A 7,249-nucleotide genomic window follows, 5' to 3' on the forward strand; every position below is an offset into this window, starting at 1 on the left:
TATAAATAAAATTTATCAAAATCTCAAAAGCGATGCATTTTTTCTGGACTGACAAAATTTTGTTTGGGCTGACACTATTTCTAACAGTGTCAGACCAAATGTCTGACACTTCAAAAGAAATTTCAAGAACTCTGTAAATCCGATCTACTTCTGCAACATATTGCCAGAGGCTTGGTTAAAAATGTAAATATCCCTGAAATATTAGACAAGAAAATGACAAAACATGAAAGCCTATTAACAGGAACCCAAAATATCAATTCCATGTAGCGCACTAAAAGAGGCAAGAACGTTCACTTATCCAATTGTAAAAAAAACAAACAAACAAAAAAAAAACAAATGTTAAGCGACAGAAAAACAAATTATTTCAACATAACTGCAAACAATTTAACAAAAAATGTACGTTAAATTCATGTCTAATCTATACTTCTGTGCCTGTTCAAAGTTTTGAAGAAATTTTTCAGGTTGAGTTTAAAGGCCGGGAGTAACCTAGACAATTTTACACCCCTACAGCAATTAAGCATATATGGCAAGAGGGCAGGGCTTAGCAGTGCTATCAGAATAAGCAGCAATCTGATGCTTGACTCTACACGTGCTCTGTAGCAGACGATATTTTGAACAGGGAGACTGGCATGATTTATCAAAATAAACTAAAGTTTTCCCGCATTTTTCTACCACTCTGCTCGATCTGTGAGGCACTGAAAGGCTATGTTTTTACTTTAACAAAACTTCACCCTAGGAACTACAAAATGAATTCATCATTGTTTTATCCATGTCTTTTAAAACATGTAGTTTTTTTTTTATAATATACACAAATATTGGTATGTATGATATACTAATACTTATGATTTTCCTCTTGGTACCTTTCAATTATGAGAAGAATTTGGGGGGAAATTGTAGCTGTGCAATGGAGGACATGTGCATTGAAGGGTTATTAAGAAACATTTTGTCCATTATGATATTTGGAGACCTACTATCTGTGATTGTCTCTTTTGGCATTGTAATGTTCACATGTAAGAGTCCAGATTGAGAGCAATTTTAGAGTGATGGTTGATCAATTGGACATTTGTCATCATTGGTGAGAGACAATTAATGGGAGTTACACAACTGGCCTAGGAGATTGTTGCTTAATCAGACAAACATCATGCTTGACATTATTCGAGAAAAGGTAATCCTGCAAAACTCTGAAACAGTGATCAGACTGAACAGTCCTAATGAGTTATTTTCATAAAGTTAACCAATTTTTTTTAATGGAATGTGATTATATATAATTAAAAAATAAAATTTGGATTTACCAATGATATATGAGTAAGTACTTTTTTTCCACGTTATACAGTGATTTGATTACATGTTGCCTTTGGTGCAATCCCTCTTATCTAGAACTAGACAAGCATGCTCCTGCAATATGTGAGTCAACATCCGGTGTAAACAATAACAAAAGATAATCACACCCACAAACTGCCAATCTCTAGTTTGAAATACAAATTTAGCCCTGCTTCAGATTTTTGAGGCCAAAATTAAAACTTCATGAGAATTTATATCTAAAATAGATATGGCCAATATATGCACAGTTATGAGGGGAACAAGCATACCTATTTTAAAATTTCAGTACAACAGCTTAATCTTTATTTTTGCAAAATAAGTGCTGCAATCTGAATGTGACCAGAAAATTCATAGATTCCACCATTTTCACCGATTGGCTGCTTTTATACCCAATTGCCGGCCTTTAAGAGAAGCAGTACATTTATTTCTAGATCGTACCCTTTCTTGTCTGCTTCCTCTGAAGTTGTAATTCACAAACACAAAATTGAGGAGATAAAGTGTCCAATCAGTGCATTGATTAATTGATTGATTGATTTTACATGTATATTGTTTAACGTCCCCCTTAAAAAATATATCACTCACAAGGAGGCGTCACCACTGCCGGTGAAGGGCTGCAAAATTTAGGCCTATGCTCAGCGATTACGGCCATTGAGCAGGGAGGGATTTTTATCGTGCCACACCTGCTGTGACACGGGGCCTCTGTTTTTTAGGGTCACATCCGAAGGGCCGCCCCATTTAGTCGCCTCTTACGACAAGCAAGGGGTACTGAGGACCTATTCTAACCCGGATCCCCACGGGACCCATTCAGTGCAAAAATTAGATAAACGAATAAAAGAACACCAAGAAAAATTTTCATTTTAGCAGAATAAGAATGGTCAATTAAAGAATTGACATGTATATATCTGTGGTGTCCACTATTGCTAAATTCAGGGACAGATTTTTTGTTCTAACAAAAAAGAATTATGCTGGTAATACATGTATATGTGTATACTTTTAAATATCTGAAAGTTATTTCGGTTTATAGAAACCAACAATTTATTGATGGTTTGCGTTTGAAGATAAAATCTTTCTTCAAATTATACTTCAAGATTGCCCCCCATTGAACAATTTTATTACCACATTTGAATGCCAAATACAGGTTATTGCCAATAAAATATAATATACTGCTTCCAAGTCGATCATATTTTCTCATCCAAAGATGCAACATTTATGACATTCTGTCATTAAATGTCATAATATTCCCCTGTCCTTTTTGCGCGAGGTGAGTTGTGAGTTGTTGAATGTAACCTACGGTTACCGGGGATTTTTGTAATAGAATTTAATATTTGAAGAAAAATGAGAAGGAAGATTCGTCCTTCCTTCCTACATGCATTTATGTGCAAGGTTGCAGGAAATAGATTGTATGTTGTTTCGTTTACATATATAAAATGCATAAGAATGTATCATGCATGTTTATACACACAGTGACACCATTAAGGACCCCTTTGGAAATGTTAATTTGACCCCTTTATGCTAATGTGTTGTAGAGAACAAAAAGATTAACATTGAAGCACTCTGTTCCGAATGAATGCTGCCCTTTAAAACCGTTCCTTTTTTGGATACAAGATCAGTAATAAAACAAAATAACACTCTAAATGGACTAGCAACAACACGCTAATAGCCATTAGAATGACAAGCTTTAGTGAATGAAAAAAACAATAAAGGTATAAAATTAAATATACTAAAACATAATAAACTACAGTATACTTTTTAGATATTAATTTCAAGAAGTAAATCTAGATACAATACGTAGTATATTTACTGTCCCAAATTTCTGATAAAAGATACTAGGTATTTTACATTATCCACTTTTTGATATGCAGGAAAAAATTATAGTGTACTGAATTTATCTGAAATTATTTCTATAAATCCAAGAAAACATTAAATATGAACTGAAATATATCTCAAAGTTTAACATGACGGGTGTGACGGCAGTCGACACTACTGATCCGGAATCGGACCAGCAAATGTTGTTTCTTTGGTAAGGCATCTTGACTACAATAATACACTCACTGAATATTTATCAATCCTATTGCTGAAAGATATATCAATTAAATGCATTTATGTTTTGTGCAAAAAACGTGATTATAATTTATCTACAAACAGCTTTTCCCTCCAGCGCGATTTTTTTTTCTAAGCGTGTAATTGACCGAGATGTCAACTTCCTTACAATGTATTTATCATAGAAGCACGTAGCCTGGTTCCCGAGGCCTTCCGATGTGCAAACACGAAGGCCAGGCACTCACTGTCGAATGGATTCTTCCACTGATCAAAATCCAATATGGCGGACTCAATGGTAAGTATTGGGAATGTACGTAAATGAGCGTATCATGGCTTAATTAGCTGTGTCACTTTCGATTTTATGTCATTAATTGCCAGAGACAGACCTTAGGAAATGTATTATACTTGGTTTTCCATGTGACACGCTTGTTTGATATAGTCTTATCCCTTTGTTTTCAAGCAAGTATAGGTGATTCGTCAACTCGCATATTTTTCACGTATGTTAAATTAAATCTAACCGTGTCACTTCATTTTTTCTACTATTGTTGGGTTGTATAGAGTTGCTGGTGAAGATATAGACTGAGTTTTATAGATGACACGCACCAGCTTTCCTATTTCGAACCGGCAATTTCAGATCGAATTTCCTCCACTCATTTTTGGACAATTTTTGATTACATATAGATTTCATGACGTGCTTTACTTTGATAAGACTATATAGGCTATAGCTGAAGTTTAAACGATGACTTTTTTGTGCGATGATGGAGGTGTTTTAAGCTTTTATTGGACTTAAAGTGTACAATTTTACAGATTCTCGAAATTATATACATGTGTATCACTATGTATATTAATTGTTTTAATTTCAGATAATTTTCCATACATATGAAAGAAGAAACATATGATAGTGGGTGAAAAAACACCCTCATATATAATGCTTCATGAATATGCAAAACCATGCCAACAGGTATAATAAGATGTACATATTGCTTGTGTAGGAGATAAGGCTATTTATGCATTTTATAATTCAGTATCATGGTCTCTGACAGTGTCAATTATTTAATTCTTATGTTGACCTGCCAACTTTATGCTTGATCCAATAGGCTTGATTTAAAGTTTCTTTTGTTACTTTGGTTTACTGTGAATATTCTGCAGATTTCAGAGGGGATCACTAACAATTTCATTGTCAACAGTTACTATTCCTCTCCGACTCACAGTCCCGCTTGTCCAAAATTATATTTGTGGGTCGGCCCACAGTTTTTATATATTGCCAAATGTTATACATTGAGGTATTCTATATTTGTGTTAGCATTATATTTTGCATTTGTTTGTAACTCAAATTCTTTGTCTTCTTTATGAGAGAACTGAGTTCATACACTTCAATTTAAAAATCTTATGTAGTAGCCAGGAATTCTGTATCTAACAACAAAAACAAATTTTACATAATTTGAAGTACATAATATGGCGCTATAGTAACATTCATTGTTATGCTTTGCACAAACTCGTTGGTACTGCTTGGATTTGATACTAAATTCACATCTGCTAAAGCTTCAAAGAAAAAAATGTAGAAGATCACCATCTGGAGAAACCCTCATTCATCCCCAAAAACAAAGTTTTGCATTTATGTTTCTCTCACTGTATTGAAAATTTTGTCTAGTGGTACTTGTGTGCCAAATTAATGATTCTTAATATAGTTTTGTGGAAAAAAGAAAAGAAAGATAACCAGATTGATCTCTTTATTTTACCATGTAGTCTACAGACTCCAGATGGAAAGAGATGGAGAAAGAATTTCTAAAGGGGGTATTCAAGGACCCATCCTCCTCCACACTAATTCATATTGCAAGAAATTGACATCCAACTTGAATAAAGAATTACAGACTTCCAGAACAGGTTAACAACTAAATCAATTTGTTACAGTCTGTTATTTCAAGTTTCCCACCTCTTATAGCAATAATAAAAACAATTATTTCTGGCATCTAAAGGTGAGTTAAGAAGTTTATCATATTCTAAAATATGTTCCCTTTGTTAGTGGAAGAAATTCAATCCCAAATTGATTAAATTCAATACTGACATTTTCTGGATTGATAAAACACAATAGTGACAAATGCATGATTTTTTTGTATATAATGAACTTACCTACCTTGTTTTATTTCAGGTGCATCATGCAGATCCTTTTAAAAAGGAGAGGCCAGATCTTCAGATGACTTTATTGAAAATGAGAAATTTCTGAGTGGAAGTGACGAATGTGGCATGCATACAAACAGACATCAGCATTCCCTCCCTCTTGTTTGTGTAAGTCAAACCTGCATGAATATAAAACTTTAGAACAAAAGGGAAATATATTGACATTCAAAATTCACGGTTGTTCATCTTCTACAAAAATTACAGACTTGTTTCATTATTTATCTATGATAAAATTATGACATAATTAATATTTATGATGTATGTGTATTGTGTATTTACTACTATTCCTGATACAAATCTTTACTGATTATACTGATGTTTGTGACATTGTTTATAATTTTTAGATCAGAGGTGAGCTTTTTGAGAAAGACTCATGGAGGAAGTTTGAGAGTGTCAGTTCTCATATCAAAAAGTTAGCTAGCAGTAGGAGGAGTAGCAATTCATTCCACAGTATGACATGAGAAATACATGACTAGAAAGACCTTAAGGAGATTTGGCATTGTTTCATGTGGAGATTAAAGAACCTTCGAAATATATAACACAGACATGTTTCAGTTACTTGGGGATAACACTTATGAGGAATTTTGCTAACTTTCAGATTGGAATGTGTTGCACAAGAAATGCTTGATCACAACCCTCTTCTATTAAAAACCTTTTCTATGCAAATAATTAGTGTAAATGAAATTTAGCTATTTCATTAGTAAACATGTTTTCTGCGCAAGTGTGTGTCTTTGACATTAAATGCTATGATATTGTCGTATTCTTAAACAATGGAAGATCTCTAGTAGTTCTTTCAAAGGAAAGCCAACAACAGGAATCGAACCTGTTCCTCCATCGTACAGATACGAAAGTGTGCACCATTACACCATGTTGGTATACATAAGAACTGGTAGCCTTGGAGAGTAAATATTGCATTATTCTGTACAGATGATACTGGTTATTGTGATATATGTATATATACAAGTATATATAATGTATGCCTCATGTTTGGTAGTCGTCAATAAAGCATTTGAATTGAATATATTCCTTGTTCATGAAGAAAGTCTAATATTCTGAAATTTAAATAAATCTAGCATTTCTGTATGTGCAATACCTTTAAAACTAGTTCAAAGAAATGTCTTTGTAACCCAGTGATTATCTGGGTCAGAATAGGTCCTCTGTACCTGATTGCATATTGTGAGAAAAGAGTGAACAAAGAGTGATCATTGAATAAGATTATAAACTGAAATCTTGTTTCACAAGTGTGACACAATTAATTAAGAACGATCTGACCCTTAAACTGCTCAAAAGACCAAAGTATCAAGTATAGGTCTAAATACAAGTAAGTGATGGTGACCCTTGAATATGAATGAATTTTAAGAAAGAGAAACAAATAATGACTAACTTACATATTAAGAACTGAACTAGCATAAGATTGCAACATAATAGGTCCTGAAAATCATTGGATGGAAGTTCTTGGGTCCATATGAGTGAAATATTCTCTAGAGGGACGTTAAACAATATACAGTCAATCAATCATAAGGCCAAATTAAAACTTTATTGTCCATTTTCACATAATCCGAGATTCCTCTGACTCTTACCCCCGCTTTTATATTTGACATGTGCGGGGGAGAGTCAGAGCGGACTCCATATTGAAAAGTGGGAATTCAGCGACACCAGCTGGTGTCGCTGCTTTACCTTCCTCTTACAACTTTATTTCGCGGACCCATCT

General features: G+C 33.8%; 1 long non-coding RNA gene across 2 annotated transcripts; it reads left to right on the forward strand.

Annotated features, from left to right (window-relative positions):
• The first annotated feature begins 3,573 nt into the window (after positions 1-3,573).
• Positions 3,574-6,557, forward strand: LOC125666084 (uncharacterized). 2 transcript variants are annotated; one of them, XR_008799039.1, is made up of 5 exons: positions 3,574-3,655; positions 4,224-4,321; positions 5,107-5,244; positions 5,510-5,646; positions 5,883-6,557. It is a non-coding gene; the product is annotated as an uncharacterized LOC125666084 (long non-coding RNA). The 2 variants fall into 2 exon arrangements; XR_008799040.1 differs by lacking the exon at positions 4,224-4,321 and having other exon boundaries at positions 3,600-3,655.
• The last annotated feature ends 692 nt before the right edge of the window (positions 6,558-7,249 follow it).

The sequence above is a fragment of the Ostrea edulis genome, chromosome 10 (assembly GCF_947568905.1).
Source record: "Ostrea edulis chromosome 10, xbOstEdul1.1, whole genome shotgun sequence".
In the NCBI taxonomy this organism is placed as follows: Eukaryota; Metazoa; Mollusca; class Bivalvia; order Ostreida; family Ostreidae; genus Ostrea; species Ostrea edulis.